Raw genomic sequence first — 23,962 nt, forward strand, 5'->3', positions numbered from 1 at the left:
CTTGTCCACGTGATCTTTAGTAAACTGCAGATGAGGAGCAATGTTCTTTTTGGAGAGCAGTGGCTTTCTCCTTGCAACCCTGCCAAGCACACCATTGTTGTTCAGTGTTCTCCTGATAGTGGACTCATGAACATTAACATTAGCCAATGTGAGAGAGGCCTTCAGTTGCTTAGAAGTTACCCTGGGGTCCTTTGTGGCCTCGCCGACTATTACACGCCTTGCTCTTGGAGTGACCTTTGTTGGTCGACCACTCCTGGGGAGGGTAACAATGGTCTTGAATTTCCTCCATTTGTATACAATCTGTCTGACTGTGGATTGACGGAGTCCAAACTCTTTAGAGATGGTTTTGTAACCTTTTCCAGCCTGATGAGCATCAACAATGCTTTTTCTGAGGTCCTCAGAAATCTCCTTTGTTTGTGCCATGATACACTTCCACAAACGTGTTGTGAAGATCAGACTTTGATAGATCCCTGTTCTTTAAATAAAACAGGGTGCCCACTCACACCTGATTGTCATCCCATTGACTGAAAACACCTGACTCTAATTTCACCTTCAAATTAATTGCTAATCCTAGAGGTTCACATACTTTTGCCACTCACAGATATGTAATATTGGATCATTTTCCTCAATAAATAAATGACCAAGTATAATATTTTTGTCTCATTTGTTTAACTGGGCTCTCTTTATCTACTGTTAGGATTTGTGTGAAAATCTGATGATGTTTTAGGTCATATTTATGCAGAAATATAGAAAATTCTAAAGGGTTCACTAACTTTCAAGCACCACTGTATGTCTAAACTTGGTGACTGTATATTTTTTTGCTATTGCTGGGAGTGAAGGATATTTCTGGTTCTGCTGTTGCCTCTCCAGGCTTCAGCAACATCCTTGGCACAAGACCCAAGTCATAGTAGCTGGAGGAGTGTGACAAAAATGGAAGAGGATCCCCGAGGAGGTCATCACATGGGGCTTGGTGCAGTACTTGCCTTACAAAACAAACTGCAAGATAATGAAGATATTGCTGCTGAAGGAGGAAAGAAAATCTCTGAGAATATTAGTGAAACACACCTGGCTTATGGTTGCACTCTAGTGAGTCTTAGCCAGCTGGATGATGCAAACATCCTATGGTTCAACAATTCCTACTGGGTCTGAAACCGCAAGTAGCCCCAGAGCTACACAATCATTCGTGCAAGATATAACAGTAGGAGGGCTCTTGGAAGGCAAAACAGAGCTTCTAATAAGTTATTGTTTTATATAACTATATATAGGTGGCACGGTGGTGTGGTTAGCACTGTTGCCTCACCAGTGGCGTGCACAGATAGACACGAGGTGGTGCTCAAGCACCTGCCCCTCTGCCCTCTGTCCAAAAAAGTGCCCTTTTGAATTTTTTTTTTCACAGTTTATTGAGGCCAATGTCGACATGATCTTTTAGAAAAGCCGCGGCATTAAAAGCGTGTGTGAAAATAATGTCCCGATGTGTGCCCCCTCCGCACACACTCTGTCACGTGAACAAGCGTGCAGTGCATTCAATGTGAGGTTGCAGCAGCATAGCGTCCTGGAAGCCACGGCCTTGTCGTAGCGCAGACAACACATCGGGCAGTCAGTCAGCTCTTCCCCTGCCCCACCAGCCAGGTAACACATGAATAGAGTGAAAATGTATTGTTTGCCCTCTAAGCCCAAGCTGTAATTATTTTGTCGTGAAGTAGCCCGTCGCATACAGAAACAACTGCACATAAGTATTATATTTTTTCCTAGACCATTTTCAGATTTAGGAAAACAAAAATTTCTTTTTCTATTTTGTTCAACTAGAGAATCCTGGCAAAGTCAAAAAGCCTTGATGTAATAAATTAACATTAAGTGGTTGTTTTACACCTTTAAATACTAAAACGGGTCAGTGGCCACCCGAACACAAGAGGACTTTTATAATAAGGTGTTCCACATGCGCAAAAAAGTGCCCTTTTTTCCCCCCAGAGCACTTGCCCCCCAAAATGTCTGTGCCTCACAGCAAGAAGGTTCTGGGTTCAAGCCCAGTGGCTGACAGGGGCTTTTCTGTGTGGAGTTTGCATGTTCTCCTCGTGTCCACGTGGGTTTCCTTCGGGTGCTCCGGTTTCTCCCACAGTCCAAAGACATGCAGGTTAGGTTAACTGGTGACTCTAAATCGACCGTAGGTGTGAATGTGAGTGTGAATGGTTGTCTGTGTCTATGTGTCAGCCCTGTGATGACCTAGCTGGCGACTTGTCCAGGGTGCACCCCGCCTCTCGCCTATAGTCAGCTGGGATGGGCTCCAGCTTGCCTGCGACCCTGTACAGGATAAGCGGCTACGGATAATGGATGGATGGATGAATTTATGACGCTTATCTTTGAGTGGTGAACATATTCACGAGTGAGCAAAGCAAACAAGTGATATATTTTTCAACATGAGAAGATAAACTTCATATCTTCACACCACCGTGTAAATGTTCTTTCTATTATATGGACACATCCACAAAAAATATGCAAGTTAATCAAAAGAATTTTAATTTTGAACTGGTTCACCATTTTGACCAAGCGCATCCAGTCAGCTGGAAAACACTGGGAGAGACGTCATGGGAGTGGAAATATCAGGAATTATTATACATAAAGGACACTTTCTCGATGGAATAAAAACATGTTTCATTCATTTGGTCTGATAGCATGCAATCTTGTTCGCATATGATATTACTTATCCTACACATATTACGTCACTCTACCCAATGGAGAATGAGCGTTGAATATGGTTTACGATATTGCATGGTTGTCGACATGTTGGCGCGTGAATATCCAGTGAGAGAGTTTTCTGATGCACATGCGCAGAAGCATTTCTTTGTTCTGCCGGTGGCACCCGCAGTAAATTGTTGCACTGAATTGAAAATGCCATATGATACGTATTACACTTAAAACTTCCACACTAGCGAGTGACTGTGACAATTTGTAAACAAACATGGCTGCCAGGTTTGCTTCGTTCAATACAGAAGATTTCAAGAGAATTTTAAAGGAGAAAGATGCGAATGTGTATGTATATTAATCATAATAATAATATTGGCTGGCTTTTTTCGTGGTATATCATATATATTCCATTCAGCTAGCATGATATTGAACTCGTCTTTGACTCGCTCAATATCATGCTCGCTGAATGGAATATATCTGATATACCACACAATGCCAGCCAATATTATTTAACCTCCTAGGGCCTAGCGGTCACATACGTGGACAGCACTTTTTAGAAATTCAGAACAAGAATCCACATATGTGGACATACTTTTTCTCAAAAAGTACATCTTATCAAAGATGATGCTTAGTTTTTATTCTAATCAGGTTCTAATAAGCCCAAATAGCAAAAAGAAATAAAAAAAAATGCATGTTAAAAAAACAGCTTGGGTCTTAGGAGGTTAAATATGTCACTCAGATCCGTAGTGGATTTCATATACATTTTTTTTTTAAATTTTTCAGTACAAGAAGATAAACTTCATATCTTCAAGCCAACATATGATTTTCTTTTTATTATATGGAAACATTCACAAACAAAAAGTACCCAAATTTATCCAAACAATTCATGAATTTCCTCACAAGTGACATATAGAGATTTATGTCACGATTTTGGCTCTCCAGTGTCCCAGATGTAGCTCGTATGAAAAATAAGATTGGTGTATTTCCCATCAAAACAATTGTGTGTGTGTATATATTGCAATGCTAACACATAGAGACAAACAACCATTCACACTCAATTTAGAGCCACCAATTAGCCTAACCTACATGTCTTTGGGGGAAACTGAAGCACCCAAAGGAAACCCATGTAGACATGAGGAGAACATGTAAACTCCACACAGAAAAGCCCCTTTCAGCCACCAGGCTTGAACCCAGAACCTTCTGGCTGTGAGGCACCAGTGCTAACCACTACACCACCGTGCCGCCCTACATGCAGGGTTACACCTGCTTGAGAAATTCGGACTATTTCTGGCTAATCACCTCGAGCAACTCGGCAAAATGGCAGCCAATCACTTCGCCAATCGTAAGTGAGGAAGAATTGTAAATAACTAGAAAAGCACTTGGAGAGCGCAGACCTCCGCCAAGAATCCTTTAAAAAATTCCAGGATCCAGAAGGTGATCCGGATCACCACCAAAATTTAATGGATTGTTACTTGTGCCCAGTCACACCTCTTGAAAAAATTTCAGAGCAATCCGTTCATAACTTTTTCTGTAATGTTGCTAACAGACAAACCAACAAACAAACCAACGCTACCGAAAACATAACCCCCTAGGCGGAGGTAATGAAAGAAAATGCTGTTCCCAAAAGCACTAAAGATGCTATAAAGTTTGGTCTAAAACTATTCAAAGGTAAGGTGAAATTATGGTTTATTTTATCGATTTCAAAACAAAGTATTTTATGTGAGTCGGCACAGATAAGTGACACAAGTCTACACCGCTCCTTTATTACATTTGCATACCGCTTTTGAAGTTTGAAATAAATTATTTTTAACGTGACTTTTAAAAATTTTTTAAATAACCACCTGTATATTTATACTAAAACAATTATCCACCTCAGGCTCAGTGAATATCGGTGAATAATAACCTCGACTTCGTCCAGGTTATTATTCACCGATGTTCACTTCGCCTTCAGCGAATAATTATTAAATATATACACACACTTCTCACAACACACATATGATTAAATACCCACAACAATTACTATTTTTTAAAGCATGAAAATATGATCTTGTGATTATTTTCTATCACATGACGTCCCAGTCATTTCATTACCGAGAGAATCACTACCACTCTATACCACTAGGCGGCGCTGTACACCACTAGAAACATCTTCCCTGGAGGAAAAGTGATATTTATGATCCAATCAAGTTCTCAGCTAATTTTTTTCTCTTTGTAATGAGCAGCGTTAAGTCATCAGTAATTACTTGAAAGCAAGACTAACACTAAGCTAACTAATACTATGGTAAAGGTAATTATTATTAACTATGGTAATTGTTATTGTTGTTGTTGGTGGTAGCTTGGTGTTTATCCTACTAAATACTTTATTTCTTTATACTATTACGACGGTAAGTAATTATATACTATTTTGCCATGTGACTTTTTTCAATGAAAAAAAAGTTCCCATAAATGTAATAATAAAAATAATAATAATAATTATTATTATTCCTGTTGTTGTTGTTGGTGTTTATACTTCTCAATACATGTACTTTATTTCTTTATACTATGACCATGGTAAGTATGGTAACCTGTTATGTACTATTTTGCCATGATATTATTATTATTATGGGGCGGCACGGTGGTGTAGTGGTTAGCGCTGTCGCCTCACAGCAAGAAGGTCCGGGTTCGAGCCCCATGGCCGGCGAGGGCCTTTCTGTGCGGAGTTTGCATGTTCTCCTCGTGTCCGCGTGGGTTTCCTCCGGGTGCTCCGGTTTCCCCCACAGTCCAAAGACATGCAGGTTAGGTTAACTGGTGACTCTAAATTGACCGTAGGTGTGGATGTGAATGGTTGTCTGTGTCTATGTGTCAGCCCTGTGATGACCTGGCGACTTGTCCAGGGTGTACCCCGCCTTTCGCCCGTAGTCAGCTGGGATAGGCTCCAGCTTACCTGCGACCCTGTAGAACAGGATAAAGCGGCTAGAGATAATGAGATGAGATGAAACAAATCCCCCCCCCCCTTGTTGGTGAATACTTCTCATATTTCTTTATACTAAAGACGGTATGGTAACCTGTTTTGGAACCTGTTTTTTTTGTTGTTGTTGTTGGTGTTAATACTACTAAATACATGTACTTCATGTCTTTACACTATGGCCATGGTAAGTATGGTAACCTGTTGTTATATACTATTTTGCCATGATATTTTAAAAATTCTATTTAACTTTTGCATAGTTTTATTATTATTATTATTATTATTATTATTATTAGCAGCAGCAGCAATAGTAGTAGTAGTAGTAGTAGTATTTAATTTAAAACAAAAAATTTTTCCCCCTGTTGTTGTTGGTGAATACTTCTCATATTTCTTTATACTAAAGACGGTATGGTAACCTGTTGTGGAACCTGTTTTTTTTTTGGTTGTTGTTGGTGGTGTTAATACTACTAAATACATGTACTTCATTTCTTTATACTATGGCCATGGTAAGTATGGTAACCTGTTGTTATATACTATTTTGCCATGCTATTTTAAAAATTCTATTTAACTTTTACATAGTTTTAGTTCTTCTTATTATTATAGTCTTGTTTTTCCACAGTGAAGGCCTTACTAAACTGGAAGTCATTCTTATGCGTGTCCATCAAGTCTTAACATTCCTTTGACAGACAGCACCTTTCTGATGATGTTTGCTAATCCTCGAAGAGCACGCTTTAGTAAGGTGGTGTTGTGATTATTATTGTGCAAGGTGAGGTGATTATCCATCCATCCATTATCTGTAACCGCTTATCCTGTACAGCAGGGGTGTTCAAATTGATCCATAAAGGGCCGTGTGGCTGCAGGTTTTCATTCCAGCCATGCAGCAGCACCCTGATTTGGCTTATTCAATCAACTGACACACCCACCCTTTAATCAAGGGTGGGTGTGGCTGCAAGTATTTGACTGTGTGAAGACAGTTCAGTTGATTGAATGAGCCAAGTCAGGTGTGCTGCTGCATGGCTGGAATGAAAACCTGCAGCCACACGGCCCTTTATGGATCAATTTGAACACCCCTGCTGTACAGGGTCATGGGCAAGCTGGAGCCTATCCCAGCTGACTATGGGTGAGAGGCGGGGTAGACGCTGGACAAGTCGCCAGGTCATCGCAAGGCTGGCACATAGAGACAAACAACCATTCACACTCACGGTCAATTCAGAGCCACCAATTAGCCTAACCTGCATGTCTTTGGACCCAGAGGAAACCCATACAGACACCGGGAGAACATGCAAACTCCACAGAGAAAGACTCCCGCTAGTCGCTGGGCTCGAACCCAGGACCTTCGTGCTGTGAGGTGACAGTGCTAACTACTACACCACCGTGCCGCCCTCATTATTTATCTCATCTCATTATCTGTAGCCGCTTTATCCTGTTCTACAGGGTCGCAGGCAAGCTGGAGCCTATCCCAGCTGACTACGGGCGAAAGGCGGGGTACACCCTGGACAAGTCGCCAGGTCATCACAGGGCTGACACACAGACACAGACAACCATTCACATTCACACCTACAGTCAATTTAGAGTCACCAGTTAACCTAAGGCAGCTGGGCCATAGAAGGTTCACGCTGCACGCTGCATGCTGCACACTACACGCTACACGCGTGTAAAGAAAAGTGGACAAACGTAGCATGACTTGCTCTGGGCCATAGAACGGCGTTCACGTTGCACGCTGCACACTTCACGCGTGAAGCGTGAAATGAACATGCACACTTTTTTCTAGGCGTGAAGATGGAAATTCCAGTCAATGCATGCGGTCACCGCCGCGCCAGCCAATCAGAACGGGTCTAGGGAGATAACTCTATGCTTTCAGGGGAAAACTTCAGAAAAAATATAATTGAATGGTATAATTGAAAAATAGTTCTTCATCGGGATTGTCAAGCAGATTATAGAATGTTCGGTGAAATTCACCACGGGTTTCTCTCAGAAGGAAGTGTTCTCGGCTCCAAATTCTGTTCCTTTTTCTCTTCCTCTGTCTCAGTAAAAGCAGAATGAGGCAATCGTCGTCATCCGAAGAGTCCATATTGTTGGTTATTGTTGTATTACTCGGTCAAAGTAGAACAGACGCAACACGTGAACATCCAAGCATGAAGTTTAATGGCCCAGGGTCCGGTTCTTCACGTGAACGTGTAGCGTGCAGCATGAACCTTCTATGGCCCAGCAGCCTAACCTGCATGTCTTTGGACTGTGGGGGAAACCGGAGCACCCGGAGGAAACCCACGGGGAGAACATGCAAACTCCGCACAGAAAGGCCTTCGTCGGCCACGGGGCTCGAACCCGGACCTTCTTGCTGTGAGGCGACAGTGCTAACCACTACACCACCGTGCCACCCTGGTAAGTTGTTGTGATATTAAAACAGAAGGATGAGGGGGAAAGGCGCAGTGTTTCCTCCAGGGCCCCACACTGTCACTGTGATGCAGCTCCTGTGGATGTGTGTTATATAACTGGCCCACACATGTATTCATTTTCTTCAGATGTATCCCATAGAATTGCAAACAAAGATGAATAAATAAATTGAACAAAACGAGCACGCGCTTTTAATATCATAAGATGAGTTCATTCTTTACACTTAGCGTTGAGTGTTGGCGTGCGCATGCGCCGTGTGCGGTTTCGGTTAGCTGGGAGAGAGAGAGAGCGCGAGCGGAGCTGTTCAAACCTCACTGCTGCGCGAGGAGCGGCGGTTTATCTGTTGGATTCGGAATCATATTAAAGAAAAGACTCGGCTCCTGACGGAATTTAACTCTTTCTCAGGTTGAACGCTACGCCAAAGGTAAGAAATGTTGTGTTTATAACGAATGCCGAGGTGTCCAGTTAAGTGTTTAATCAACAAATGCTAAGTGACGAGTAAACACTAGCGAAGGCAAAGAGCTCCCGGTTAGCTGTGGTGCTAACTTCAGAGGATATCGCCGAACAGCTTAGCTCGCTATTCCCAAATCTCCTCAGGACATGGACACTGTGGGTTTGGGCTAAAAGTCAGTCTCCAGAGCCAGTGCTCAACACTCACGGGAATAACTACAGCCTTTCGGGATTCTGCTGAAGCCTCCTGCTTTTCCTTTCTCCATTTTCTGGGGTTTTAACAAACGTACACATGGCATGGATGTATATTTCGGACACAAAGCCGGAGAGATATTAAAGAAACCGTCTGTGTGTAACCCATGGGTCGTTCTTGGTGCGCATGCGCACAAGCAGGAAGCATGCTGAAAGTAGAGTTTGTGTTGTGTTGTGTGGTGTGTGTTCCCTCTTCACCTGTCCTGGTGGCCTGCTCTCTCTCTACTCCTTATTCCCTTCTGTGCCTGCTATTTGAACCTCATCTCATTAGTCGCTTTATCCTGTTCTACAGGGTTGCAGGCAAGCTGGAGCCTATCCCAGCTGACTACGGGCGAAAGGTGGGGTACACCCTGGACAAGTTGCCAGGTCATCACAGGGCTGACACACAGACAACCATTCACACTCACATTCACACCTACGGTCAATTTAGAGTCACCAGTTAACCTAACCTGCATGTCTTTGGACTGTGGGGGAAACCGGAGCACCCGGAGGAAACCCACGGGGAGAACATGCAAACTCCGCACAGAAAGGCCCTCGCCGGCCACGGAGCTCGAACCCGGACCTTCTTGCTGTGAGGCGACAGTGCTAACCACTACACCACCGTACCGCCGCATGTTAAACTGTGGGTGGTAAAAGAGAGCAACTGGACTTTCTTGAAGACGTTTCACTTCTCATCCGAAAGGCTTCTTCAGTTCTGTCTGACTGGTAGGGAGCATCAGGTATTTATCCTCTCATGGATGAAAAGGCCCTCGCCGGCCACGGGGCTCGAACCCGGACCTTCTTGCTGTGAGGTGACAGTGCTAACCACTACACGGGTTTCCTCCGGGTGCTCCGGTTTCCCCCACAGTCCAAAGACATGCAGGTTAGGTTAACTGGTGACTCTAAATTGACCGTAGGTGTGAATGTGAGTGTGAATGGTTGTCTGTGTCTGTGTCAGCCCTGTGACGACCTGGCGACTTGTCCAGGGTGTACCCCGCTTTTCTCCCGTAGTCAGCTGGGATAGGCTCCAGCTTGCCTGCGACCCTGTAGAACAGGATAAAGCGGCTAGAGATAATGAGATGAGATGGATGAAAAGCTCATCTAAGGTGTCATTGAGTCATCCTGTTGGTGTGGGTCACTCAGTGCGTTTACATGCACATAGAGAGAATCGAATTTCTGCTGTTGCTCGACTGAAATCGAAGTTCAAAATGCCATGTATACACCTTAATTCGGCTGAAATTGAACCGAACTTGATTTCTCGGAATCGAGCTACACGACCTAGATTATGTGATTGTAGCCGAGCTACTTAGTGCATGTATACCCTATTGAGCTACGTATTCGAGCTACTTACTTCAGCACTGCCCCTTCCGGAAGTGACGAGTGACGAGACCACAAGGGAAACACAACAGCCTCGGTCGGCATGACAACGAATCATGACAACGGCATGAATCTTTTCTTTTTGTGGCATTGTTTGCACTGTTAAAATTTAGCTCACTTACTGTATCACCAAATACATCTGTACAGCTGTTGCATAGCTGTGAATTGTGTACATAAACAAGTCATTGTATTTGTGTGTGTGTGTGTGTATATGTGTCCAACATCTGAAGAATGTCAATAAAAGCAAAACAATTGAACTTTTTGTGTGTTTATTAAGACATAAGTTAAATTGTAAGCAAAAAAAATATATATTTTTTTGTAAGCAAAAAATGGACTTCAGAAAAATATTATTGTGCAAAATAAGTTGTCTTACAAAACAGTGGTCTGCGCTGGACAGTTTGTAGCCATACAGTCTGTTAGAGCAAGCCTAACAGCTTGAACACGGAACTGCCAGTGTTGCCAGATTGGGGGTTTTAAGTGCATTTTAGCGGATTTGAACATGTTTTGGGCTGGAATACGTCAGCAGTATCTGGCAACACTATAGCTCTTCTTCATGACGACAACCGGAAGTGTACCAACACGATGCGGCGTGTAGCGCCACGTGTGGCTCGGGTGCACAATGCACCTTGCACAATAGCCCGATTTCACTTGTGCATGTAGGATTGGATTTCTCTGACACCCCTGCTGGGACCCTTTGCTCGATTACCACCAGCAGCTCGATTTGGACGTGCATGTAAACGTACTGACTGGGAGCTGGTTGTGAACGGCCTTGAGAGTCGTTAGGATGATCAATAGATTGCCCGTTAGGGTGATTAGTGGAATGCTGATTCTCTCTGTCCTTTGCATGTTCTCCCCATGTCTGCGTGGGTTTCCTCAGGGTGCATGTCCAAAGACATGATGTGAGGTGCCCTTGACTGCTCCCCGGGCACTCTAGTGTGGCTGCCCACTGCTCTGGGTGTGTGTGTGTGTGTGCATACGTGTGTTCACTGCTTCAGATGGGTTAAATGCAGAGGATGAATTTCACTGTGCTTGAAGTGTGCATGTGACAAATAAAGCTTTCTTTCTTTCTTTCTTTCTTTCTTTCTTTCTTTCTTTCTTTCTTTCTTTCTTTCTTTCTTTCTTTTTTTTTCATTAAAAATGGCTCTTATCCAGAGTGACCTACAACACACACACAGCACCTGGTGAGCAGTTGAGGGTTAGATGACTTGCTCAAGGGAACTTCAGCTATGGATTTTCCTGCCAGTCCTAGGAATCAAACCACTCACCCTTTGGATCTGGATCATAGTGGATCCGGAGTGCATCATAGGAACTCTGGGTGTGAAGCGGGAATTCCACCTGGATGGGATGCGAGTTCGTTTCAGGGCACTCATGTTCACACTCACTTGTTTACACTTGGGGGCAATTTCGTGTCGTCAATTCATGTACATGCATGTGCGAGGAAACCTGAATAGACACAAGGAGGACGAGCAAAACTCTGGGAACTCTGGAGCTGTGAGTTGATGTTACTTGCTTCTAACCTTTAGGCCATGGCTGCCCCAAAAGAGTGATTAGGATGCAGGTTCTGGATCTGGATTTGTCTGTTATAGCTGTTGTTGGTTCAAGGCAAAAAAAACCCTGATAGCAGCAGCTTAATACTCCTGAGCATCTGTTAGTCCGTGCAATCTGGATTTCAATAACATCTGTCTCATGATATATTAGGGAGTCATTTGGATTTGGTCAAACATTGTGTAGCACAGAAAACGTAAGGACATGGCACACAAACTCTTACATGCCTCTTTTCCACCAAAGCAGTTCCAGGGCTGGTTCGGGGCCAGTGCTTAGTTTGGAACCGGGTTTTCTGTTTCCACTGACAAAGAACTGGCTCTGGGGCCAGAAAAACCGGTTCCAGGCTAGCACCAACTCTCTGCTGGGCCAGAGGAAAGAACCGCTTACGTCAGCGGGGGGGCGGAGTTGTTAAGACCAACAACAATAACAAGACCGCGAAAGATCGTCATTTTTAAGCGACGAGAAGCAGCAGCTGTACAAACGCGAAGTCATCCATTATTATTATTGTTGCTGCTGCTGCTTCTTCCGCGTTGTTTTTGCTTCGATATTTGCGCCAAGGTTTATGCAAACGTAGCGACGTAATGACGTATACAACGACGTAATGACGTATACAACGACATAACTGACGTATACAGCGACGTAATGACGTGTCTTCCCTTAGTACCGCGAGCTATGGAAAAGCAAACTGGTTCTCAGCTGGCTCGCAAGTTGAACGAGTTGTGAACCAGCACCAGCACTGGCCCCGAACCAGCCTGGAACTGATTTGGTGGAGAAGGGGTAACAGACACCTGTAATCAATCCTTCCTTATCTTGGTCCGGATCAGGATGGATCCGGAGCGTATCCTAGGAACTCTGGGTGTGAAGCGGGAATTCCATTCACACACTTGTTTACACTTGGGGCCAATTTTGTTTAGTCAATTCATGTACATGCATGTGGGAGGAAACCTGAATAGACACAAGGAGGACAACCAAAACTACACACTAACCCGAGTTCAGGATCGATCTGGGAACTCTGGAGCTGTGAGTTGGGAATGTTACCTGCTTCATGTCAAACTAAAAAAATAATTTGCATGGAAAGCTTATTTATTTTTTATTTATTTATTTTTTTGATAACGTGTTTGTATATGACCAAATTAGCTTGTTGGCCATTATAGAGCAAGCTGGAATGTGTGTGGGTGTGGGTGGGTGTGGGTGGTTAATGTGAGGTTGGCTTTCATCATATCGATAGAGCATACCATGGCATGCAGGAAATATCCTGGTAAATATGAAAATGATTCTTTTATGAGGCCTCTAAATGTTGTTCTTTGGAAGCTTCCTCTTTGCGAGTCATGCAGTAATCTCCTCTGAGAATCAGAATTAGTAGATCTCATATGAATGATTTTGAAGTCACAACACGCACGTTTGTAAGAGCAACAGTGTATCTGACCTGTTTCCAAACAGAATTATGAGATTGCGCTTCACCAAAAGAGTGCATGCGAAGCTCCTGAAAATGTGTCCAAAACTGAAAAAAAAAAAGAATCAAACAAACAGCTGTTCATGTGCCACCTTTCAAAATATTACAGGAGCACAAGTACTACGTGGTCAGCTTAGTGTAAAATCAAATGTTCAGGGTTATTTTCATATTGGTGATTATTGAGATGTATGCCAAATCCACCCGTGACGTGACGTGCAGCGAGAGAAGTAGCCAACTTCACTTCATAGCTCATGAAAGAAATGACATTACGAGGATACAGTGTTGGTTTGTGAGCTTTTGAATGCTGGAGTTAATCTGAGTAACTGCTTCCAAATGTTTAGGTGTTTGGTCTTTTTTATTTTTAACAGTAGCTGCTATGTTTGTGTGTGGATTTTTTTTTTTTTGGCCCAGGCTGTTTATTGAACTTGTGCTGTCCTTGAAGACTTGGCCAGGCTTTATACTGCGATGTGTGTCAGGTTGTTGGATGGAGAGTTTTGGTGTCAGATTTGTATCCTGCATTTCAATACTGTTTCAGAGTCTTGCCAACTTTGTGCCAAAGGCACAAAACAACATGCTACATCAGGAATTTTGTTAGAACATGATCATAATTATTTACGTGTTTGTTTCCCTGTCTGTACATAATGCACTTAACAAGAAAGCTAGCTTGATATACGTTTTTATTCTATCCACATTCACTGGATATGCGCAATCCCGTGCTCTGATTAGGCAAAAAAAAAAAAAAAAAGCGTGTTTCCGGTAACCCGACCGATCGAGAATTTCTGCGTCGAAATTGCCGACCGTAAAGTTTTTATTACAAATTTCCCTCGATATTTTAGTGTAAGCGGCGTTAGTTTGTCATAATTTTTTGTTTCAACGCATTCAAGTTGTGAAAGAAACGATAAGTAAAATGTTTCGCCACTTCTATCAGCCCTCCTGCATAAACATGGAAGCGCACTTGTATACTGAAGGAGGAAGGGAAAACTGAGCCGAGCCGCCATTTTGAATCCTCATTCACGGCTGTAATGCAAATTGCTTCCTCTTCAGTATACAAGTGCACTTCCATGGCAGGGAAAAACACTACATTTTGCCGCCTACTGTATGTAGTCCCATTTTTATACAAATAGGAGTCATTCAGGATTCAGCCATGTTTTTGCTTGACCCAAGTAGGCTAGGCTGGGCCGTCTGCTTTTAATGGAAGTAGCCTAGCCTAGGACGTTATTTTCACGTTATTTCTTGATAAGGTGTTTTCACGTTATTACATGAAAATATCATGAAATAACCTGATAATTTCGTATCATGAAATTACGTGAAGTTGTTATTACATGATAAATATATTGTAAAAACATGATAACTTTAACAATATCTTTTCACGTAATTACTTGATTCTAAGCCAATTTTTTTTGTGTGGCAGCAATACGCTTCCGTAGATCATAACTCGAACTCTTGCGATTATATATATTTTATTCGTTTAAAGATTTAAAACACTTTTATTTTATTATGATGTGTGGTATAAAGGATTCTGTGCCAAAATACTATTTTGTAAGATGTTTACTTGTGTTAATTTTTTCAAACAAAATAAAAAAAAAAATTTAAGAAAAAAAACGTTTTCCGACCTACCGACCTTATTTTAGTATTTCATATTACCTGAAACACACTTTTTTTTTTTTTTTTTTTTGGGCCTTAGCTACTCTGCTACAAGGATATCAGCTCATATACAATGAGTAGAGAAAAACAAAATGGCGGAGCATGTTGCTGAACTAACCAAGGATGAAATAAAAACTACTCGAAACAAAACCCCCAAAATGATCAAGTATTTAAAAGAAACAGAAATAGCTGAAAGAATATAGTGAATATGGATAGAATAAAACAGTTATTCCACTCGATCTTGTCGTACATGGCTTATAGCCAACTCAGCTACGCGCCTTGTCAGCTATCAGCTCATGTACGACTCAGTTTTGTGGAATAACTGTTAATTATGTCAGGAATAACACATGAGCGACCCTGCTGTTATATGAAAATCAGGGGTGGAGGGGTGTGATATGACAATATGCTCAAGCGGAGTGCAGCTATCCATTCAAAGTGCGTTAGTTTTATATAACAGCCCAATCTGAAGCACGTTATTCCGCTTATAACACAGTGATTTGCCGATGATTACAATGTTCAATTTATTCACGTATGAAATGTTAGATGTTTTAACAGTTGTACATTTTAAGATCTGAGAGACAACTCGTGTTATAGCTGCGATAAATTGTCATTCTCTGTCTAGCCAGGTTTCCATTTAATGCCCAATTTAGAACTGTGAACTGGATGAAAAAATTCTTAAATATTAAAAAAAAAGTGTATATGCCCACGTGAGGTGGTTTTTCAGACAATTCAACAAAGCAATATTTCACAAAATCGAAATGAAATTGCAGTGTTTGCATTTGATTAAACACCACCACGGGTACTGCCAGAGTTAATTTTGTCAACGAAAATTGACAATAGTATTCACTGACAACCTTTTTATTTTGTAACGATGACAAAAATGTACAAATATTTGACATCGAAAACGAAATACTTGACAATGAAATGTCTCTGTTTGGCCAGACACCCGAGCTTGCTCCTCGAGGGAATTTTTACAGCCAGGAGAAATATCCTTCAGCAAAATCCATTACAGTCTGTTACATCACATTCTACAGACTGGCAAAACAGTCACAGAGTCATGGTTAATTCCATATAACATCTGCATAGCAACACTATTTGCGTTCTTTAAACTTACAAGAAAAACATCCGTTAATACCCGTCTGGTAATAGCCCCTCTTAGAGCTACAGGGCACATTTTAGAACAAGTATCACGAACCTGTCTGAGAATATTACGACTAAAACATTGACTAAAATTAGACACAATTTAAAATTGAGTTCCACTGACTAAATCTTGGCTAAAACAAAACACCTAAAATGTAACTACAATTTTCAGTCAGTGACCAAGACTAAAATGAAACTTAAAACTTGTGTCCAGGTCAACACTGGCTGTTGTGGTAGGTACACTCGAAATCCTGTGCCAAATATCAGCTCCTGACAATCTGAAAGAGTGTTGTGAGAGGAGAAAATCCAGCTTTAATCGCGGTACATCATTCAGTGGAAAAACAGACCATTCAAATCACTTCTATTTTGCGTGACACTGCAATGGGAAAAAAATGTATCTGCGGCACGGTGGTGTAGTGGTTAGCGCTGCCGCCTCACAGCAAGAAGGTTCTGGGTTTGAGCCCAGCAGCCGGCGAGGGCCTTTCAGTGTGGAGTTTGCATGTTCTCCCCGTGTCTGCATGGGTTTCCTCTGGGTGCTCCGGTTTCCCCCACAGCCCAAAGGTTAACATGGGGCGGCCTTGGGCTGAAGTGCCCTTGAGCAAGGAACCTAACCCCCAGCTGCTCCCTGAGCGCTGTAGCATAGCTGCCCACTGCTCTGGGTATGCGTGTGTGCTCATTGCTCACTTGTACAGGGCTGTGAAAAATCCGCGGAATTCCGCAAATTTGGCTGCCAAAAATATCATTTTAGTAAATCATCTAATTTTGCAATAAAAATGGGTGGGGGGGGGTAGGTTTCTTTTGCGACAATGACAGACCGGTTTACGGCATTTGCGCCATGCTTACAAACCACGGCGCGAATCTTGTGCTCTTTAAACACGCTTTCGATATCAACGGTTTTGAAAAGGAGAATTTCGCGGTACATCCGTGTCACAGAGGGACATCGTTCAGAGGGAGGACGGTGAGACCGACGATGTCCAAAACATTTGACAAGGAAAACGGCATCAAAAATCCATGGAATTGGCGATGGCTGGAGTTTAAAGTCGGTAGTGAATAAAAGAACCGGGGAAAGCTTACTGCATCTTGTGCCATCAGGATGTGGAGTACGGTTCTGGTGGAAGAACGTGTTTGGTTGACCATGTTAAAGGAAAAAAACATGCGGAATTGGTCAAATTGAAGCTGTCGAACTATAGATTACCAGGTAGACCATCTTGTTCACATTTATATATTCAATTTATTATAATAATAATAATAATAATAATAATAATAAACAGTTCAAATTAAATGGCATGGTTGAGAAAATATTTGCTTTCAGGAGATGCTTCAAATCTATCAATATACACAAAATCTGTTCAGCTTCTGGGACCCTGCAGGCCCCAGGCCCCCGGCTCCTGGGGGGCTGCTCCCCCCAGACCCCCTACTAAAATTGTTTCCTCGGATTTTGTCATTTCTATTTCATAGCCCTGCTTGTATGTGTGCATGTGTGTGTTCACTGTTTCAGATGGGTTAAATGCAGAGGACGAATTTCATTGTGCTTGAGTGTACATGTGACTAATAAAGACTACTTCTTCTTCTTTCTCTTGCTCTCAAACACAGTATGCCATTTTACCAAGAAACTGGAAAGTGTTAACTCCTCAGTCCTGAAGACTTTCCTGTGCTGATAAACTTCGTAAAACACAGTGACTTTTCCAAAGCGCTTACCACCGAGATGCCTAACATAAACGATATGTCTCCTAACAGAAAATGTACACACATCAACGGTTACATGTTTTTAGTATAAACAGCATTTTTTTTTTAAAGCTGTTTATTATTAGCCTTGGATTACATGGAGCAACTGACATTCGAGTCTATGAGCTGTTACTATAGAAATAACGTATTACAAAGAGCATATTAACGTAAACCTGTCGCTCATGTTACAGCCGTAACTACTATCCGAGCCATGCTGTTATATGAAAATAACGCACACCTTCTGACCAATCAGATTCAAATATTTGACTGTAAAGTGGTATAATTTCTACAGTTTATATTTTCAGTTATTCCACAAAATCAAGTCATACGTGAGTTGATGGCTGAGTCGGCTATAAGCCGTGTACGACGAGATTGATTGGAATAACTGCTTTATTCTATCCTCATTCACTGGATTTTGAGAAATGGAACATTTTTTTATTTTTTTGCAAATTCGATAAATAAAAACTTTATACAAAACGTCCGACAAAATAATTTCCACTTGGACTGAAAACAAACCGGCGAAACGACAGGAACAGTTTGTGAAAAATGCTATAATAATAATTCTTGAAAAAAAAAAGGTACGGTCTTACCATCAAATATTTTTATTCTTTTTTTTATTTTTGTATTTTATTGGGGGTTTTGTTTTCCAGGAGAGTTTTTATTTCGTCCTCAGTTGGTTCAGCAGCACGCGCCGCCATTTTGTTTTTCTCTACTCACAGTATATGAGCCTAGTAATAGAGTAGCCAATCAGAGTGCGCAATTGCTCATATCCAGTGAATGTGGATAGAATAAAACAGTTATTCCACTCAATCTTGTCGTATATGGCTTATAGCTGACGAGGCACGTATCAGGTCATGCACGACTTGATTTCGTGGAATAATTGTTAATTAGCTACCAGTTTTTAGGTAAACCATGGGACTGAGCAGCACACTGCAGAGTTTACTGAGGAAGTGTGTTTAAAAACAAAAGAAAATAAAAACCCTGCATTGTGCAAATGGAGGAGGGTCTAGCAGATTTTCTGTCTGGATGCATTGGCAAGAACAATGAAGTTGAACAGATACAGTACTGTGCAAAAGTCTTGGACCCCATATATATATGTGTGTGTGTATATATATATATATATATATATATATATATATATATATAATTTTTTTTTTTTAATGCAAACTTTGTTATAGATTTCTATTTTATAACTTCTACATTATCGAGTCAGTACAAAAACATTGTAGAGTTCCAAACGTTCATTTTCCAGCACAAAATTAAATGTTGCAGAAAAAAAAAGTTTGTATCTGAGCAGCATATTACATAAAAGACCACGTTTCAGATTATCAAAGAAAACAAGATGAAGTCTACTGGGTTTTGTTTCAAAACGAAGAACAAGTGTGACAGTCAAAGTGTCCAGAAGAACTGTGGCTGGTTCTGCAAGATGCTCAGTAAAACCTACAGCTCATTTCCTTATCAAACTGCACTTATTGTACCCGAGACTACTGTTTGTTTATTTTTTTTTTTAAAGCAAAGGGTCGTCTCACACCAAATATTGACTTTGTTATATTGATTTATTATGGCTTACTGCTGTTTTATTTATTTTAAATGTTGAAACATTTCATTTAATTATTTTTAAGCCCTTTTTGGTCGAAAGCATTTCTTTACATGCGACTAAGACTTTTGCACAGTACTGTGCGCGTGTGGTGTGTGTGTGTATTTGCATGGTCCGTTTCCTTTGAAAACCGAACATACAAAAGACCGCCATGATGTTGACTCAGTCCATCAGCTCACATGAACTAATGGAGTATTGTAACGTCCAGGATCCCACAGAGGATAATGGTGAGGGGAAGTGACTGAGGGCGTGTTAAAAACAGTTCTGCACTTGTGTCCGTTTCTTTGTTTTCATTTGAAGTCTAGTTGACCTGTTGATCTCCACCATGTTTCAGTCGCATGCTGCTGTAATGCAGTTTAACGATCATATAATGATATGAGAGTGATTCATAGGCACAATAAAGCAATAAAGGTTGATGTCAGCTCTTTTGACTCATTTATTGTGTAAAGAAAATGTCATTTCCGTTTATTGGACTTCCTACTCGAGGTCAAAGGGGAGGAATCGATTCTCCAGTGGCAACAGAATACAGACTCGAGGAACACATGGTGCGTGTGATTAATTAAGGAAGATGCTGGAACTAGTGTATGCAGCAGTGTTGTAGTCGAGTCACTAAACTCAAGTCCGAGCCCAGTCTCGACTCCCCACTGTTCAAATCCAAGTCATTTAAAGAAAATTTCGAGTCGAGTCCGAGAACAAGACTCCAACCGCACCATTTGAAGGTGGCTGTTGCTGCCTTTATATGAAACCGTCTCTGCTACTGTGTTGGACTAACGTGACTGCTTAACGGCCCCATTTTAGTTAATAGGCTACAGAAAAAAGGCTTGTTCATCGCACAGCAAGCCCCGCCCACTATCAACAGGGCAAATAACATGAGAGAAGGTTAACATGAGCTAGTTCAATACTATCAACAGGGCAATGAACACAGCGTGTCACTTCCTTCTCTGGGTGGAGTCTTGTCAAATGACGACTGATGTTTGAGGTTGTCTCCGTCGTCTCCTCGATAGTTCTTCTACATATGGAACACGTACAGTTAAGGCCTCTGCATGCTCTTGCGACAAGGCTTTCGCAGATAGCTTTTCGCAGACAGTTGTAATTTATTGTTGAGCGGGGAGTAATAGGCGTGCGCGATGTTATTCACCGGCACAACGCAAGGGGGCGCGAAGTCGCTAGTAGTTGGTGGGTGTGGTTAGTGGAGTGTTTATCCTCCGGTTACTTATAATGACTAGAACTGGAGTCGTATAGATGTACGTACTGCCTCGGTTAGTGGAGTGTTTATCCTCCGGTTACTTATAATGACTAGAACTGGAGTCGTATAGATGTACGTACTACCTCACTTCCTCAATCAACCGCTCTTCGTGCTGCTCCATCTTCGCTCGTGTTTTTAAAAATGCCGGTCGTGAAAACAAAACAAACTGGGAAAGTAGGGAAGCAGAAGTGCGTGTACAGCGGATGTCGAGTGGACCAATCAGAGCCCTCTTGTCTGCGACGCTGTCTGCGAGGCTTCTGGGGTGGTCACAATTTTTGGGAGGTGCGCGCAGAGCGTCTGCAAAGGTGGGGGGGGGCTACGCAGCCGCCATCTGCGACGCTGTCTGCGAGGACTGGGTTGTCAGCATAAATTGGCCTTTAGCAGTGCACCCCCCCACCCCCCCACCCCCCCCACTCCACGAGAAGTCCGTATAAGCAAAGCGGGCATTCTGTCTAGGCATTTTATCGCCATTGACGTTAGTTTGCTCCTGAACATGACGTATGTACTTGCATGAAATTAGTATAAAAGTTAATGTAGATATAAACATCTTATGCCAAATTATTATGGCATGTTACAAAAAAGTAAAGAAAAAAAATCTGAGTCCTCCTCTCCAATTTACGCGTCCGAGTCAGTGCTTAAGTCACAAGTCCTTAAAATTAGGGTAAGAGTCGGACTCGAGTCAGAGTCCTGGACTCGAGTACTACAAGTCTGGTATGCAATGATCATCTGTTCTGTATCCCAGTTGGGGGTCCGTCGATGCTGCAGTGTAGAGTAGTTACAGCGTCGTAGTCTATGATCCGATCGGATCAGACGCTTGCCTCACCGTTGACTTTTCCAACAGGTTGCTTTTAAAACTGTAAAAGTGTTCCATTGCTATCTCACCTGCCACTGCTCGCGCAGATATTACTTGTATAACGTAATGCATTCCGACTCTCAAACGCGCAGAAGAACACGGCTTTGCTGAAACGCACTTCACACACTGCTGCTCTGGTTAATTTGGAACAACAACAACATGATAAATACTGATGGTGGAAGAGAATTTATGACAGTCGTTTTTAAAGACTTGGGGATTTCATCTTTTTTTTTTCTTTTTTTTCTGTTCCCTTTTGGTTTTTGTTATATGTTGTAATGTGTGTAGGTGGTTCCCCCCACTGGTTTGTGTGCTTTTAAATTGCCAATTGATTTATTTACACAAGGCTTTCACAGGCCCTGTCCACACGGCAACGGATTCAGGTGAATCCGATACAATTGTTTATCGTTTAGGCCTGGCGTCCACACGGCACCGGCGTTTTGGGTGCCCCAAAACGCAATCTTTTGAGAACGGGTTCCAGAGTGGAAAGATCTGGCAACGTTGCCGTTGCGAAGTCGTCTGGATGAGTAGAACGGATTTGTTTACGATGACGTCACAACCACATGACTGTCAGTGCTTCACGCCGGGTAGAAGTATAACGAACTCGATGCGAGTTGTCAACAAATCCTATAACTTGGTTCATGAAACGCGCTTACAAAATATTTTCACTGTGAATATTTATTGTGTAATGGTGCAAAGTGAGTGAGAGAGAGAGAAAATAGCCCTTAGGGCAGAGTCAATCTCGCCAGCAAAAATAGGGAAAAAAAGGAGCGATCTCACCTCTTCAGATGTTGGTTTAAGTCCTACAATACATTCCTCAAAAAGGGCATAGAACAACAAATTAATCCATCAACGTGTAGCATTCAATTTATTCCGGACCATTAAAGACGCCGCCTTCCGCGTAGAATCATACGTCATCCTCGCCGCCATATTGGATAGGTCAAAGCGGAGAATAAAGATGCCTCATTCATGTGCTGCGTTTAACTGTACCAACGGGTTTACCGTCCAAACGAGATCACATGGGATTACCTTTCACAGGTGAGACTGGAAAAATACTTTTCATTGTATTTGGTCATTATAATGTAATTTTACGAACAGATTTTCCTGACTTTGTGGCTAATATGAAGTCTCACGCATAATAGTTTATGCGCATGCGTCCTTACTTCTATTGTTCTGGTGTCTCCGAAGGGACCGTCTTACAGCGCCCCTAGAGGTGTGGCATGTGTATTGCATCGTTTTCAGCAAGCGTTGCATTGCCATATGGACCTGATATTTTACTGATCGTTGCCCATTTGGATGCGATATTTTTTTAAATAACATCTCGTTGTCGTGTGGATGTAGCCACAGAGTCAAACTTTCAAACGCTCCATACTGCTGAAAAACAGAATGGAAACAGACATTTCTTAAAGTGCCATTCCACCATTGGATGTATTCTTTGGCATAAAATACAATATATTTTATGACAACATGACTAGACAGAGAAATCTTTTAGCTTCAAAATGATATATCAAACATAATTTTTTGACAACGACAAGTATATTAATTGTAATATACCTCAGCTAGGCCTCTCCGTTACATATAAAATTTGGGTGCCATTCCAGCCTCTAATAAGAGAGAATTGATTTTGAGCGTCCTGTGCACCATGAAGCTAAAATAAACCTCTGTAGTTTGAGCTTACTGAAGGTTATTTTAGCAGGGAATTATTCAAACGAGATATTCAGACTCCCTTTAGCCTTTACTTCAGCACACGACTTCGTTTACAATTGAACAGAGGTAAGAAGAATCTCGGAACAACCAGCAGTGAAGGAATCCGATTTTCCCGTCGATTTAGGAACCGAACGCAGAATGACACCGCGGTTTTCATCATGCGTTAGTTAGCCCAGGGGCATTTCTCGCTATTGAAAAGACTCTATTGAGATTCTTCTTAACTCTGTTGAATCGGCCAAGTCAAGTTTTTCTGGGGCTTGTATGTTAGAAGGGAGATTGGCATAGATACAGTACCTTGCAAAGTATTCATACCCCTTGAACTTTTTCACATTTTTCCACCTTACAACCACGAACTTAAAAGTTTTTTTTTTTTTAATTGAGATTTTATGTGATAGACCAGCGGTTCCCAAACTTTTTTGGCCGCGCACCCCCTTCTATACTCCAACCAGATCGACGCACCTCCAGTTCCCCAGTTTCAAAAAACACACGCTTTCTTATAAAGGCAGCATCTTTAATCGTGCTAAAATGATAACAAACATCGTTTGCCACACCTGCAGAAAACCACAAAAGTGAAAGAAAAAACCCCACCTTACAAAGGCAGCACGTCGTGCTCGAATGAGAACATCGAATCACATTAACATACGCTCTCGTATTTGAATTAGATAGAATTTGATTGAAATGTAACAGTTTTAAAACGTTGCGACACGGTAAATGCGCAAATTCATTACAAAGGGAGATCACATCGAGGCATGTAGTCTACCAGCCAGATATGGGGAAAATTATATGATTTTCATCCGTGTTTAAAACACTAGCAACACAACCCTGTCATTACAAGATTATGAAAATGAATTGAGAATGAATTTAATTTGCAAAAAAGTTAACATATAATAACAGTAAAAATAGCAATGATAATTATGAACATATGCATTTTAAAGAGATACAACAATTAAGGAGCATATCAGGAACAGATAAAGAAG

At 41.8% G+C, this 23,962-nt stretch overlaps 1 protein-coding gene across 3 annotated transcripts in view; it reads left to right on the forward strand.

The window, feature by feature from the left end:
* The first annotated feature begins 8,301 nt into the window (after nt 1-8,301).
* The window catches only part of sipa1l3 (signal-induced proliferation-associated 1 like 3), a 330,706-nt gene continuing 315,045 nt past the window's right edge, over nt 8,302-23,962 (forward strand). For 2 of the 3 annotated variants that reach the window (XM_060923387.1, XM_060923390.1), the window contains exon 1: nt 8,302-8,444. The gene's annotated coding sequence lies outside the window, so the exon portion shown is untranslated. Of the gene's footprint in view, nt 8,445-11,548; nt 11,570-23,962 lie in introns of those variants that run through there. The other variant, XM_060923388.1, reaches the window with a different exon arrangement.

The sequence above is a fragment of the Neoarius graeffei genome, chromosome 6 (genome assembly GCF_027579695.1).
Source record: "Neoarius graeffei isolate fNeoGra1 chromosome 6, fNeoGra1.pri, whole genome shotgun sequence".
NCBI classification, from domain to species: domain Eukaryota; kingdom Metazoa; phylum Chordata; class Actinopteri; order Siluriformes; family Ariidae; genus Neoarius; species Neoarius graeffei.